Here is a 17,627-nt window from a genome sequence, read left to right on the forward strand (position 1 = left end):
ATGCAGGGGGGCTTGGCCCCATGCAAAAATGTTAAAAATAGATTTTTTTTTAAATTTTGTATTTATTTCTTTTTTAATGTTTGAAGTTCTGAAACTTCGATCATATAGTGTCAGCCATATGAATTTCAAGGTTTCGGAACTTGGATCCTCTGTTGCAGATATATATATATGTGTGTGTGTGTGTGTGTATGTGTGCATGTGCGTGTGTGTGTGTGTGTGTGTGTGTGTGTGTGTGTGTGTGTGTGTGTGTGTGAGAGTGTGTGTGTCTGTAAGTATATATATATCTATATTTATATCTAATCTATATATCTATATACATCTATATATCTTTTTATCTCTCTAGCTATATATATATATATATATATATATATATATATATATATATATATATATATATATATATATATATTTATCAAACATACAAACACACACATACAAAATCTGGCAATGTGCAATCTGCTGATTTTCGATCAGCTGTAATTGCTATTTTTCTGTGCAATTAAAGTACTATTCAGCCACATAAATGGTATTCATAGACCCAAGGTTCACACTTGCATAGAAGTTATTTGAGAAAGGCACCACTGTTTTTATAATTAATTAATGAATTAATTAACCATAACTGTTTTCCATTGAATAAGTAAATGCAAAGACATTTTGAAAAATGCTCACTTGTGGCAAAAACATAAAATAGTTGAAATTAATTCTTAAGTCTGTGCAAAGTACTACATGAAAATGTAAGGACCTTTATAATTTCATAGGTTTTTCTGTATTGTGAACCAGTGAAGTAATGTGCATGCATGCTTGAAGTATTTGAGACAAGCAGAATGCACAACAGCTTTTGTTATTAACATTTAAAAATAGAAAGAGATGTTACATGTTTCATATAGGGGCTTAAAATCCTCAACTTTGGCCGGCTAAGAACTTGCTATATTCAACTGGACGTATAAGAGAATTTAAGTACCTTTATCTGCTCTTTTATTTTCAAAAAAATACAGTATTTAAATTGATTTTAACTGTGTGGAAGGAATATTAGCTGAACTGGAAGTTAGTCAGTGTTTGCTGAATTTTGTTATTTGCTAGTAATTACAGGTGTGGGGGTAGTCACATTCTTTGATTTCCTGTCCTTGCCTATTTAAGTGGTACAGTGTGAAATATTTTCTGCTTAAAAACCTCAGCTTTGGCCGGCTAAGAACTTGCTATATTCAACTGGACGTATAAGAGAATTTAAGTACCTTTATCTGCTCTTTTTTTTCCAAAAAAATACAGTATTTAAATTGATTTTAACTGTGTGGAAGGAATATTAACTGAACTGGAAGTTTTCACTCTGCTCTTCAGTTAGTTCCACCCACCCTCCCTGTTTTTGTTTTGGTGTTAATCTTAGTGGCCTTGCAACTGTCCGCCCCTCTTGTAAATTTGTGTTTGGATACTCCTTCTGGGCCCATCTCATTTGCTCACTCAACTGAGTGCAGTGAGATCATATTCTAATTCCAGGCACTCCTACTGTGTACAAAGAGAGCATCTGGGAAACAGAAAAAAAAAAAAAAAAAAATTTAAGCTTGTTTCCTGCCTTTCCTGTTAAGTGGTATAGACTATTTGTAGGCTACTGAGCCCCCAAGCCCTTCTGTGTTGGCGGGAAGCCTTCTAGCTTAGTTTTTTTTTTCTTATAACTAGCCAGTTTTCTAGTTTCAGCACTCAAATCTGTTTCTTTGATCTCAGCACTTGTTCAGAAAAAAAAAAAAAATTCATCTGCTTTTACTGTACTTGTGTTTCTACCTACTTTTTTACTTTTGCATCATCTTAAAAGTACTCAATTGTATTTATTACTGCTTGGTGTAACTCATTATAAGCCTTTTGGTTTAAACACTTGGGCTTCGGACCAGTTGTTTTACACTGAGAGGGTTTGTGGTCTGCACTGTAGTGGCAGAACAGGTAGCTTACATCCTTCTAGGTTGGGAACTGCTGATTGAGGGCTCAGTGTCTGTTATTCTAAAAGTGTATTAATTCTGGTTTAAGCACTTGGGCTTTCAGGCCAGTTATTTTACATTAAGAGGGTTCATGGTCTGCACTCTTGTGGGAGGAGAGCCTGGACTCTGCCCTTCTGAGCTGGGAATTTCTGGTTGAAGGCTTATAGTGCATGCATATCTGAACTGCTTCTTACTGAAGTTGGTGCGCCTTGTTTGCTGTGGCATAGACTGGATTCAGGCCTGCTGGATCTAGCTTTGTTTGTGTAACTTGAGCACTAATCCAGGCATTCTCTAAAGTATTCAATTGTATTTATTACTGCTTGGTAGTAACTTGATTAAAGTGTAGCTATCATTCTAAGTCTTTTGGATTAAGCACTTGGGCTTCAGACCAGTTGTTTTACATTAGGAAGGTTTGTGGCATGCACTGTGGTGGCAGGACAGGTAGCTTTCATCCTTCTAAGTTGGGAACTGCTGATTGAGAGCCCAGTGTCTGTTATTCTTAAAGTGTATTAGTTCTGGTTTAAGCACTTGGGCTTCAGGCCAGTTATTTTACATTAAGAAGGTTTGTGGTCTGCACTCTTGTGGGAGAAGAGGCTGGACTCTGCCCTTCTGAGCTGGGAATTTCTGGTTAAAGGTTTATAGTGCCTGAATATTTGAACTGTATCTTACTGAAATTGGTACACCTTGTTTGCTGTAGCATAGACTAGATCCAGGCCTGCTGAATCTAGCTTTGTTTAAATGCTTGTTGTTTGTTTGCTTGTTATTTCCATGGAACGCTAATTCCACCTAATACGCAGCTTCTCAGTGCTTCTGTGGATCACTAGTGATATCTACATTGCTTACTGTACTTATTTCCTTGTTTCACTTGAAAGAAAGTTACTGTTTGTCATTTTTGCATTTAAGTTACCTGTAACACATTGCACTTAAGTTACCTGGCACTTGCTCACTAAAGCAATTATATAAGTCAGCACTAAAAATTAAAAGCACTACACCCTCACTCCCCACTGGCCCTGGTTTTCAATTATTAAGGAATTCCCAATATTATTCTAGCATGTCCAAAGGTCAGTTGTCAATCTCCTCTCCGGTCCAGCTGGTGAATATGGGAATCTTGAGGCAATGTTACAACTGCCTCATGTACACAGACAACCCTCTCCTCCTCCCAACAAATTCCAACACATGTGAGAGATGCAACCATATAGCCAAACTGGAGGCTAAGCTCTCTCAACTCAGTACTGGCATAACCAGTCAGGAGGAGAAGGAAACCACACTCACTACAATTCCAGTCTCACATAGACCTACCACGACAGCAAACCAAACACATAATCACACAAAAACATACTCGGAGGCTCTAAATAAAGATCTGCCAAGCAGCAGAGACCTCCAAAGCAGACACCCAAGCAGCCGCTACCCCAAAACAAAACACATGCAACACATATCTCACAAAGCCAGTGTGCCAAACAGTCACAGCCCTTAAGACTAAACAACACACCTGATACACTTGTAATAGGTGACTCTATCGTCAGGCACACTGAAGTCCCGCTCACCAGGCTGAACAAGGAGAGGGTCACGGTGAGCAGCCTGTCAGGCACTAGGATCCGCCACATAACACAAGCACTCAGGTCACTCCAAGGCAAGAACAAATATGACTCAGTCATTGTCCATGCTGGTGTGAATGACCTGAGACGTACCTCCCTGGACTACATGAAAAGAGACATAAAGGAGCTCTCTGAGCATGTAGCCCAGGCCGGTATGACCCTGACCTTGAGTAGCATCTTACCCTCACCAAGAATGATGCCACAATATGAAGACAAGATGATCAATTTCAACAACTGGCTTAAGTACTGGTGTCATTCAAAGGGGATCCAATGCCTGTCAGCTTGGGATGATATGCTCAACAAGCCACGATGCTTCGCTAGGAACGGCTTGCACCTGTCACCCCTGGGCTTTCAGATATTGGCAAAGGCTCTTGCTACCCCATAGTGCCTTTTTTAGGCAAGGCTCAAAAGACAAACCCACCTCCATAGGTATCACAAGGGATAAGAAACTAAGAGTAATGCTACTCAACGCCAGAAGTCTAAACCTCAAGATGCATGCACTCGAAACTCTCCTTAGCATGGAGAACATCGATATCTGTGCAGTAACAGAAACCTGGTTCAGGGCTCCCGAGAGCACCCCAGCACTACCAGGTTATACCTCATACCATGCTTTTCAGCCCCAAAACTTGGACCGAACCACAAAAGGAGGGGAGTATTGATATTCATCAAAGATACCCACACCTCCAGGTTGGTGGCAAAGCACGAAGCATCAGAGACTATCCATGTGCAACTAACAGTGGGTAAAACTGCCTTCCAGTTTATAGCCTGCTACAGACCACCTTCCCAAACCCAGGAACCCCACTCGGCCTTCCTGAGAACACTGGAAAATATGAAGGTCTCTCCAAACACCATTATATTGGGCGACTTCAACTACCCAAACATAGACTGGGAGCATTACTCTAGCTCCAACACCCTAGCCCAAAGGTTCCTAGAATTTATAAACTCAAATGCTATGGAACAACTTGTTACCACTCCCACAAGAGGGAAAACATACTGGACCTGATCATCACCAACATGGGGACTCTATGCTCCAGACCAGAAGTGTATCCCTCACTGGTAAGATCAGACCATAAACTAATCTCACTGGATATTCACATACCGACCCCACACCCTGCCCAGAAAACCACAGTGGAAAACTTCTCTAAAGCAAATTTCACACTCCTCAAAACTGAGGTGGAATCCTTCAAAGCCCCGGCCTGTGGAAAATACGGCCCAGACCACAGAATCCTTTATAAACGCATTCTATGAACACCTTCAGGAATGCATGGATCATGCGATCCCAAATAAAACCAAGACCCAATCCTCCAAAGGCAGACGTCCTGTCTGGTGGACCCCAGCCATAAACAAACTATACAATAGAAGGAGGAAGCTACTAAATGATAGAGCAAAATCCCAAAAAGGGAAGGCATCACTGATCAGTATTAGCAAAAAACTACGGGCACACATAAAATTGTCTACGGCTAGCTTCGAGAGAAAAATTGCACAGGACACTAAGGATAATCACAAGGCTTTCTTTAGTTATGTCAGGAACCTGGGTGGTAATTCCCAGATATGCTCAGAATTAGTCCAACATGACAAAAAATACACCAAACCCACAGACATTGCCAACATCCTAGCTGACAGGTTCAGCGCAAACTCCCCCCCCTCCCCACCAAAAGGGCAAATATCTATCCCAGCAGAGTGCTGCCCCTGACATCTCAGATGCTCAGGTAAGAGCCGCCTCTCCAAAGCAAAAACACAGTATCAATGGGACCAGATGGTGTCCCGGGCTGCGTCCTACATGAACTCCAAGAAGAGCTAAACCCAAACATAAAACTACTGTTCAATCTCAGCCTTACTACAGGATATGTGCCCAAAGAGTGGCGTACAGCAACAGTGGCCCCTCTCCATAAAGGTGGTGCCTCAACAGATCCTGCAAACTATCGCCCCATAAGCCTGACTAGCTTGGTCTGCAAAGCTATGGAAAGGATCATCATGCACCTCATAAATAAAGATATTGGGGACCTACAAACACTGGATCCTACCCAGTTTGGCTTTGTTAAGGGCAGATCCTGCCTCTTAAACCTGGTTGATTTCTTTGAAACAGTCACCAAGGCCATTGACGAGGGGAAGGTGGTCCACACAGCCTACCTGGACCTCGCAAAAGCCTTCGATACAATACCCCACTCGGGCATTATAGATAAGCTCACCAGCTTAAATATAAACCCCTATGTCACTAGATGGATTGCAAACTGGCTCAAGGACAGAACCCACATGGTTAGAATTGCTGGAGCCATGTCAGACTCCAAACCAGTTACAAGTGGTGTCCCACAAGGCTCAGTCCTGGGACCTCTCTTGTTCGGTATATATTTCTCGGAGGTACAGGCCAACACAGAAGGACTGTGGCTGACCAAGTTCGCAGATGACTGCAAACTGGGCGCCATAATTGACTCTTCAGTCGACACAAGCATCCTCCAAAAGGGCCTCATAGAAACAGACAACTGGTGCCAGAGCCATGGCCTCAAGCTAAATGCCAAAAAGTGTATAGTCATCCCCTTTGGCAAAAACAAAGTGCCCACAAATTACCACATAGGTGGTACTCCATTAAGTACAAAAGAAGTAATTAGAGACCTGGGGACCCAAGTTGATAGCAATCTCTCATTTGACAACCACGTGGCCAAAGTGGTTAGAAAAACATTTTATATAGCCCACCTAATCATGAAGGGATTCACATCTAGATCAAGGGACGTCATCGTGCCTCTTTACTCATCCCTCATCAGGCCCATAATTGAGTACAATGCCCCTTTTGGGATGTACCTTACCAGACACCTGCAGCAACTGGAAAGACCCCAAAAGTACCTCACCAAGAGGATCAAAGGGCTCAAACAGATGCCATATGCTGCCCGGTTAAAGAAACTCCAGCTCTACTCAGTGGCATACCGCCTGTTCAGAGGCAATCTGTGCCTGACGTATAAAGCCATGTCCAACCCGGAATTAAAGGACATGCTGCACCTCAGAAAATCCAAATCCCATCGAGCTACGCGCTCTAGAGACTTGAACCTCAGCACTGAAATAAATAGGACATGCTGGAGGGACAGATTCATAACCCAGAGGCTCCCTTCACTCTGGAATAAAATCCCAGTCCAGGTTAGGCAGAGTCCCTCATTGACTCTCTTCAAGAGGAATCTTGATGAGTGGATGGGAGATCGTAGGTTTACCCAGGGTATCACTTCTGTGTCACTATTAGACAGAGGCACAGTAAACTAACCTCGAAAAAGGGCATAACAAAATAAATTTAAAATGGGTGGTGATAGCCAAACACATTCTGGCTAGGCTTATAAATGCCCTAGGGCAGATAGCCTAGTATGAACCTATGAACCTATGAATATCTTTATGTGGGCAGCTTGTTGCTTTCTTTAAACAGTAGAAAGGGGAAGATAGAAAAGATTGCAAAAAGTGGAACTTAAGAAAGAGAGAAACACTGAAGGCATACATCAAGAGTATTGTACTGGAGGAGGTGGGAGGGGGATTGGATATAATGTGTTTGGTGTTCGATTTGTATGTAAGAGTATAGTTAGGATAGGAAGAAGGTTGAAGGATATAGGACAGAGGATTAGAAAAGGAGAGGAATGAAGAGGTGTTGAGCTCAGGAGGAACCCCCAGTCCACAGGACATCAAATTTTTCCACTACCTGATGGTGTTGTAGTGGAGGACCCTGATGTTGATGGGGCTAGTTGACACTAACCAGGGAAAGAAGTCTTCAATCCAGTAAAAAGCATCCTGGTGTCTCTCCAATAACTGCTCCACAACATCCTCAACCAAGTTCAAAGCCCACCATCTGTGAGGCTTGTATGACTGCCACATGCCAGGGTACCTATAGGATTGGTACGTGTGCCACAACCCTAATATGACTTCCCCAGATGGGCAGAGGGTGAGCACTCTATGACCTGGGAGGAATGTGTTTGCTGCACCTAAGGATTTTGGGCCTGTGACAAAATGAACAGAAATGTGAGAAAAAGAAAATAAAGAAGGAAGAAGGAATGCATATTTAAAATAATAACACAGAGGGAGGGTAGAGAAACAAACAAGAAATGGAGACAATATATCACTTATAAAGTAATACATCAGTGCAATCTTTATTTTCACATTTTTTTATTTTTATTAAAACTTTATTCAAATACACATAAGAACATTGCTATAATAAGGTGGTGATTTTTATATTTGTGGTGCATTTGCACTATTGGCATATGCTTGTGTAACATAACAAACTTTTGACTGGTATGGGCTGTGCTGCAGTAGTGTCGTGAAAGCCCTTTATTTCTTCTACTCTGTTTATGAATTACTTATGCATCTGTCATTGTGAAATAGATAAAAACAGAAAACAAACTTCATTTATTACCAAAATTTATTTTTTAATATATATATATATATATATATATATATATATATATATATATATATATATATATATATATATATATATATATATATATATATATATATATATATATATATAGATATGGATTTATTGCATACTCATGAGCACCCTATGTAAGTCCTTTTAGCTTCCTGATTTCCTAGGCTTTATTACAAGAAATTTCTTGTTCTGCTGCACAGGCAATGGTTGTATAACCATCTCAGATATATAGGGCCAGATTTACGAAGGCTTGCACGGCGTCTAAGAGTAGTGTAAGACTCCAGGCACCAATATGTCTGCTGAGCAATCCAGGAACAGCTGGCAGGGGCATGCATGAGAGCTACTAAAACTACTCTTGCATGGACAGCTGATTTGCGATCCAGGAAACACTAACCTGTCCAAGTAAGAGTAGTGTTATTTGCAGAAATGTACTCGGTTGGTAACTGAGTACCGTTCTGCAAATAGCAAAATGGAGCAATGACAGCTCCAAATAAAGGATGCATCCAGTTGAGGAAGCATGCCAATGGCCAAATATAAGGCCATTGACATTTATATGTGTTGCAAAAAAATAAAAAAAATTAATAATTTTTTTCCTCGATCCCCGATGTTTAAGCATAGCGCAGTGTCGCTCAAACTTGCGGAACTCTAAAAATAAAAAAAAAATAAATAAAAGCCAAAAATAGGCATTTTAATACAAATATACATCTGCCATGCAAGTGAATGGCAGGCTAAAGACAACATGGCTACTGAGTAGTGGTTGCTAAGGGGGAAAGCTCAGTGTGAGAGATGTAACCAAGCATTAGTATGCAATCCTATGCAAATGAGTATAAGGATAGTGAATTCCAATTTTCCCTGCTATGTGAACCATGTCCCTAGAGTGTAGGATTAGGGGAGTATCAGAGTAGTAGATAGTTGACATCATGAGGGGGGTATGTATCAAAGACTGTAAGCTTATTGGAGCAGAGTGGCATGTGCTTGCTGTGAGTTACTCAGGACTGGAAGAGGCATGTCTACAGTTGTCTGAACTGAAACCCAGAAACCAAAGGCATATGCTGTGGCTACAACAAAAGTTTCTTGCAAAGATGCTTACACTGTGTGCACACGTGTGTGCGCCTGTAAACCCGTGTAAGCCTGTGTGCACGGATGTGCACCCGCCTAAGCCTGTGTAAGGCTGTATGCACGTGTGTGCTCTCGTCTGCATGTGTTTGCACTGCACCGCCCCCTGTGGAAACAGAAAAGGGAAAAGGAAGGAAAAATAGCAGTAGGAAGTTAACCAAGGAGAACTAGCAGAGCTGCCAGGTGAAATCAATCATAATCAACCAATTACACAGGCAGTACACTAGCCCAGCCCAGCCCAGAACTTAAAACTCTGCAAACAACATCCCCCCATGTTTTAATCAGAAACACTGCAACACTGCAGTATACAAAGAGAAGTGAAACTTAAAAAGCTTAACTGAGAAAAAAAATGTTAGGGGCTGCCATTGCTATTATAAGGCAACATGTGCAAGATGCTGAGGGTGGTGTCATTACGGATGTTGCTGAGCAATCCACAGTGAGGAGACGGAGAAGAGTTTACAGACCCAGGGTAACCTACCACGGGCTACATGAGCTGGAGATTGTGGAGCGCTATAGAGTGGACAGAGAGCTCCTGCAACAAATTGTTGAGTTGTGCAGGCCACGCCTCACACATAGAACCAACAGAGGGGAACCAATCCCAGTGTAAACCAAGGTATGTGTTGGCCTAAGAATACTAGCAACAGGTACCTTCCAGAGACCAACTGGTGATATGGTGGGGATTTCACAGACATCAGCATCCAGGGTACTGCACCAGTTCCTGAATGCCATGTCAGCACATGTTGATGATCATGTATATTTTCCCAATTCCCATGAGGTATTGGCCAGCAATATGCATCTCTTCCAGCAAATAGCAGAATACCCTGAGGTAGTGGGTGCAATTGACTGCACGCACATACACATCAAAGCACCAGAATGTGAGCGGGGTAGGGCTTACATCAACCGCAAGGGTTTCTACTCCATCAACTGCCAGGTCGTGTGCGATGCCCAGGGCATAATACTGAATGTGTGAGCTGGCTGCCCTGGAAGCTACCACGATTCCCATATCTGGCATCTGATACAGCTATACCAGACATTTGCCAATGGGGACATCCCTGATGGTCACCTAGTGGGGGATGCTGGATACGCACTGGAGCCATGGCTGATGACACCCATAAGAAATGCACACACACCTGAACAAGAACTCCATAATGAGGCACACGCACAAACACGAAATGTAATTGAGCATGTGTTTGGGATGCTCAAGTCACGGTTCCAGTGCCTGGACACATCCGGTGGAGCCTTGCAGTACTCACCAACTACATGTACCCAAATTGTCATGGCATGTGCCATGCTACGCAATATGATTCTGTGAAAACAGCTGCAGCAGGAACAGCATGGGGCAGGGCCAAACAGCCCCCCACCATTGCCAAGCCCTGCACAGGCACAGCATGACTCGGAAGAAGAACAACCTGAGCATGCCCCAGTAGGCAGAAGGAGGCGTGCCCAGTATGCCTTGGCCTTGGCAAAGAGGCAACACATAGCACATTCACTGGCTCAGTAGGAACCCTGGAAATGATACCTCTCTCTGACTCGCACATAAAATAAAAGGGATGCCTAACTTGACACTACCTGTTTCAAAACATGTATAGGGAGTGTAGTATGTGTATCCGGCATAGGCAGCCCTGCAGCACCATCGGAGGCATAATTGCCATGTTTTAAGCAATATAAAGCAGTGCTAAGCAGCATCTAACAATATTTAGTACATGTAAACAAAATTGACCGTGCTAACTAGCGCAATGTTGGGCAACGTTGAGCAATGTTGGCCAAGGTTGGCCAAAGTCGTGCAAAATTGAGCAAAGTCATGTAAACATGCTCATATTTGATTTACTGTTCCTTAAGCAATCTGCTCTGGCCAGCATGAAAATAAAAAACAGTGACAGGGCTCAAAACCAGGATACTGTGCACTATAGTCACAGTACTGAACCACTAAGCCATGATAGCATTTCAGTGGCACAGGCACATCAGGACAATTGTACAGTAATACAAACACAAAGAAATGCTGTATCATGTCCTTAAAGAGGTATATGGGTAACCTCCCCCACAGGCCTATGCAGACAGAGAACATCAGGCCAGGTGGTGTGATGTGGGTTGTGTAGGATATGAAGTCGAAATCTAATATATGTGACATTGGACGCTAGGATCTGTAGCACAGTAGTATGCCTCAAGCCAGTACAATAGGCAACAGTACAGACTGAAATGGTGTACAGTACATAGCAGAACAGGCATAGCAAATGTGTATAAGTGTCAGGTGAAACCCTCATCCTATGTACACCCCCAATAACAATCAAGTGTGCCCCTGGGTAGAAGTGTACAAAGAATAGCTGCCCCCCTGTATGTAGAAATGTTTATAAGTCTATGCAAAGTGTCTCATGGAAGCCCTGCAGGTACAGCATGATCCCTGTTGATCTATGACACAAAGGTGAGCCCTGCTGTAAAGATACAGCTTGAATTTCCATACACATATAGTATAAATGTCTATACTGGGTGTGCTCACACACTCCAACAAATGTAGTGGATTTCATTCAGCATCACACTGAAAGGTCATACTGGGCATGCTGACACACTTAGAAAATGAAGCAAATGTCAGGCAACAACATACTGAAAGGTCATACTGGGCATGCTCACATACTTATGCCAAATACGGAGGTGATAATAAGGGATCTATGGACAAATGTGGATAGACATCTCTACTTCCAGAAACACATTCACAAAGTTGTCAGAAAATCATGCTATGTGTTCACATAAACTGCCAAGGTCTGTGCATGTAGGTCAAAGGAGGTTCCCAGTACTCATCAGTCATCAGACCCGTCAGAGAGTACCACAACACACTTGTGATGAATCAGACTAGGCACGTTCAACAGCCATAAAGACCATTGAAGTATCCTAACAAGAGGATTACTGGCCTCAAACAGTTGCCCCATGCAACAAGACTGAATGTAACCCAATCTGTAATCTGTTGCATACTGTCTACTCAGGAGATCTCTGCCCAACAGACAGGTCGATGTCATGGCTACACTCAGATCTGTACTGAGTTACAGCTCAATGGCACTAAATATACAGACCCAACTGATATTGCCAACATCCTGGCAGATAGGATCAATGTTAACTGTAACCCCCTCTCACCCAAGAAAGAGCACACCTCTATAATGGAAGACTGCAAGGTTGCTGTCATCATGGCTGCACAGGTAAAAAAACACTCTCCAAAGCCAGTATCACAGCAGCCATGGGACCAGATAACTTCACAGGCTGTGTTCCACACAAACCACAGAACTAACAGGCACCACACTGACGTACCATGTAGAGTCATAGCCTCACTTCATGTTTTGTGCCTGTTGAATGGTGCACATTGACGGTTATCCCACTACACAAGGGTGGAGACACCACGGACCCCAGGAACTAGTGCCCCATCAGCCAGATGAGCCCACTCTTCAAGGCCATGGAATGTATCATCATATAACATATAAACAATTACATTTGTAATCCCCAAACCCTGGACCACAACCATGTTGGGTTTGTAAAATGCAGATCATGTCACCTAAACCTGATAGATGACATTGAAGCAGTCAACAGAACCGTTGACAAGGGTAAGGTGGTTCACACAGCCTATGTTGATCCTGCCACGGCTTACAACACCACCCCACACTCTGAAAATATAGATAAACCCACTAAACTAGGTATAAATTGCTATGTCATAAGATGGGTTGGCAACAGGCTTACTGACAGAACACACACTGTGAAAGTAGCAGACTCCAAGTATGACTTTGGACCAGTGATGAGTGCAGTACCACAAGGTCCAGTCCTGTGTCTTGTCCTGTTTAGTATCTACTTCCCTGAAGTAAACTTTAACATGGAAGGTCTGTTGGTACAGAAGTTACCAGAGGACTGCAAACTAGGAGCCATAATTGTAAACACTAAAGATGTGGACATCCTACAAAAGGGAGTCACTGAGACAGATGGCTGTTGTCAAAGCCATGGGCTCTAGCTCAATGGCAAAAGGTGCATTGTCATCCCCTTTGTTCAAACCTCTGTAGCCAAGAACTACAACATAGGCGGTAGTATACTTAACATTGAAAGTGTGACAAGGGACCTTGGGTCACAGGTGTACACTGGACACAAGTGTGATAATCACATCCCCACAGTAGTCAGGAAACCCTGCTATGTGGCACACATCATCACAAAATGTGTCTCATGCAGGATAGAAGAGGACATTGTTCTCCACTACTCATCACTCACTAGAGCTATAATAGAGTACAACGCCACTTTTGCTATGTACCTCACAAGACAACTACAACAACTGTAAAGCCTGCAGCAATACCTCACAAAGAGCATTAGAGGCCAGAAATACATGCCATACACAGACCATCTCAAAATGTTCCATCTGTATTCCCTTGCATATCACCTACTCAGATGTGTTCACTGCCTAACATACAAAGCTATGTCAAATGCAGAGCTGATGGACATGCTCCACATAAAACACTCACAATCCCCATGACATCCAGACCCAAAACCATGAGTGAAATACAAAAGGAAGGGGTGTACCCATTTACCATATGGATACCCACATCTTCAGGTTAGTGGCACAGCATGAGGCCTTGGAGACCATGCAAGTGCAACTACCTTGTCACTGGAACCTGTCAGTATTCCTGAGAACAGTGAAAAATATAGAGGTCCTATCAAACACCATTATATGAGGTGATTACAACTACCCACACAGTGAGTGTGAGAATTACTTGTGTACAACGTCCTTTGGCCAATATTTCCTAGAGTTTATAAGCTCTAACACCCTGGAACAGCTGGTCACCATGCCCACTAGAGGTGACACCATACTGGACATGATCATCACCAACATGGGGTACCAGTGTTCCACAACAGAGATAAAGGCCTCGCTGGTAATATCAGATCATAAAGTAATCACACTGGACATTCACATCCCGCCCCCTCACCCAGTCAATGAAACCACCGTGAAGACATTTTCAAAAGCAAACTGCACACGTCCCAAGACCAAAGTGGAAAGTTCCAAAAACCTCTTGCTGTAGAATAATGGTATACAATCTGCCGAATCAGTTATATGTGAATCCTATGAGCATCTACAGGGATGCATGGATCGAGATATCACAAATAAAACCAAGATGCACTTTTCCAGAAATTAGAAAACAATCTTCTGGTCATTGCCCATAAACAAGCTAGACAACAGAAGGAAGAAATTAACACCTGATAGAGCCAACTTCACTAAAGGAAAGGCATCTCTGATCATTATTAGGAAGAAGCAATGATCACTCAGAAAATAATTCAAGGACACTTTCAAAAGACAAATTGCCAAGGACTGTAAAAATGACAACCACAAAGCCTGTGGTAGCTATACCACACATGTAGGTGTCAACCTCCAGATATGCTGTCAGCTACTGACAAATGGCAAAGAATAAACTGAACCAACTTTCATTGTCCACATCCTGGGGGACAAGTTCAGTGCAAATTTCCCCCCATCACCCTCAAAAGGGCCTGTGTCCATCACAGAAGGATACAGAGCCCCAGACGTCATGGACATGCAGGTAAGAACAGCCCTCTCCAAAGCCAAGAACACAGCATCAATGGGACTGGATGGTGTCCCAGGCTACGTCTTACACTAGGCACAAAATGAACCGCACCCTCACCTACATTCACTGACCAGACTCAATCGTACCACAGGGTATGTACCCAAATAATGGCATACACCAACAGTCATCCAACCGCACAAAGGGGGTGCCACAACAGAACCTGGAAACCATTGCCCTATACATCTACTCAGCCTGGTCTACAAAGCTATTGAGCAAAATGTCATGGAACCCATAAACAGTGACATTGGGGACCTCCAGACACTGGACTCTACACAACTCCGCCTTGTTAAAGGCAGCATAGTTGACTTACAACAAACAGTTACCAAGGACATAGATGGAGGTGAAAGTAGTCCACACAGCCCACCTGGACCTCACTAAGGACTTTTTACACCATTCCCCACTCCGTCATCATGGACACACTTACCAGCCTGAACATCAACAGCTATGTCACAGGATGTGTGGCCAAGTGGCTCACAGATCCAACACACATGTTCAGAGTTGTGGGAGCCATGTCCGACTGTAAGACAATCACAAATGGCATCCCACAGGTCCTGGCCTTGGGACCCCACCTGTTCAGTAGACACTGCTCAGAGGTACAGGCAAGCATGGGAGGAGTATGGCTGAACAGGTTTGCAGATGACTGCTAACTGTGTTCCATAATCTACTCTATGGCTGACACACACATCCTCCAGAAGGGGCTTACTGAGACAGATACCTGGTGTCAAAACAATGCCCCAAGAAGAATGGCAAAGAATGCATAGATATCCCCTTTGGCTAAAACAAACTGCAAACAAATTACCACATAGGTGGCACTCCAGTATGTATGGAGAAAGTCATGAAGGCCCAGGGGACACAGTTAGATAGTACACTCTGCTGTGAAGATCACATGGCCATACACTCTGCTGTGAAGATCACACGGCCAAAGTGCTTAGACACTCTTTCTATGTAGCCCACCCAATGTCACCTAATGTAACCCACTTTGTCTAGTTTGATGATGTCACCAACCTACAAATATACCTGTGAAAAATATAACTCGCAGTAATGTGTGTCACGCGTTGTGTAAATGCATACTCCTGTAATATCATAAACCAGTTAAGTAGGGGTTTGAATCCTGCACTTGACAGGTGTGTGTCTGTTTGTGTGTCATCTCCTTGGAGAGGAGCAACCTTTTTGGAGAGTACTCATACACCTTAAAAGTGTTATACCAATCTTTGTCAGGTCTGGTGATGTCACCATCCTTCAAACATACCTGTGGAAACAAGAACTCACAGTAATGTGTATAGCACATCATGTAAATGCATCCTCCTGTAATATCATAGACCAGTTAGGTAGGGGTTTAAATCCAGCATGTGACAAGTTTATGTGGGATCTTCCTGGAAAGAAGCAACTTTTTTGGAGAGTACTCATACACCTTAAAAGTGTCATACCAATCTTTGTCAGGTCTGATGATGTCACCATCCTTCAAACATACCTGTGGAAAATAGAGCTTACAATAATGTGTATAGTGTGACGTGTAAATGCGTACTTCTGTAGTGTCATAAACCAGTTTGGTAGGGGTTTGAATCCTGCACTTGACAAGTGTGTGTCTGTTTGTATATGATCGGCGTAGAGCAAAGCATCCTTTTTGGAGGGTACTCATACACCTTAAAAGTGTTATACCAATCTTTGTCAGGTCTGATGATGTCACCATCCTTCAAACATACCTGTGGAAAAAGGAACATGCAATAATGTGTATAGCGCATCATGTAAATGCATACTCCTGTAATATCATAAACCAGTTAGGTAGGAATTTGAATCCTGCACTTGAAAGTGTGTGTGTCTGTTTGTGTGTGATCGCCTTGGAGAGAAGCAACCTTTTTGTACAGTACTCATACACCTTAAAAGTGTTATACCAATCTTTGTCAGGTCTGATGATGTCACCATCCTTCAAACATACCTGTGGAAAAAAGAAATTGTCGTAATGTATATAGCGCGTCATGTAAATGCATTCTTCTCTAGTGTCATAAACCAGTTAGGTAGGGGGTTGAATCCTGTACTTGACAAGTGTGTGTGTGATCTCTTTGGAGAGAAGCAACCTTTTTGGAGAGTACTCATACACCTTAAAAGTGTTATACTAATCTTTGTCAGGTCTGATGATGTCACCATCCTTCAAACATACCTGTGGAAAAGAGAACTCAGAGTAGTGTATTTAGCGCGTGGTGTAGATGCGTACTCTTGTAGTATCATAAACCAATTAGGCAGGGATTTGAATCCAGCACATGACACTTGTGTGCAATAACCTTGGGAAAACGAAACATTTTTGAGGAGTAGTAGAACACCTTACAAGTGGTATACTTATCTTTGTCAAGTCCGATGATGTCACCATCTTACAAAAATACCTGTGGAAAAAAGAATATCCCAGAAATGTGTATAGCACACCCTGTTAATACATACTACTCTAGTGCCATGAAGTAGTTAGGTAGGGGTTTGAGTCCTGCACTTGGTGATTGTGTGTGCTCTACATGTGTGGCACTGTTGGTCAATGTGTAGTGGGTGTTGCTTTTACTACTGTATGACATGTCAGTATGCATTGCATATGTGAGGTAGCTGTGTGGCAAATACATATACGTACATGTTACCTCAATTATTGCATGTGTGTTTTCCCTGTTGTCACCAAGGACACAACTGTCAACTTTGCCAGACTGCTGCTGCTTCCCAGACATTAGGTCACATCTGTATGCTTGTGACAAGGCCAGCCACTGCAGTGATCCCTGGCCTAGGTCATCCATGTCACACACACTCATTACGGTTACTATTGAATTGTGTGAGTGAGGGTTTATGGCCGAGGTATATATTAGACCAGTTCTAACGCAGCAAAGTCTGTCAATTATGGCTATTCATTATAGGTGTACAACAACCTTTGTGGATATGCATGCAAACCCCTTATTGCTTATGTAATCCACCGATGTATTTCAAAAAATCT

This window comes from Protopterus annectens, chromosome 5.part1, assembly GCF_019279795.1.
Source record: "Protopterus annectens isolate FY-2018-M chromosome 5.part1, PAN1.0, whole genome shotgun sequence".
NCBI lineage: Eukaryota > Metazoa > Chordata > Ceratodontiformes > Protopteridae > Protopterus > Protopterus annectens.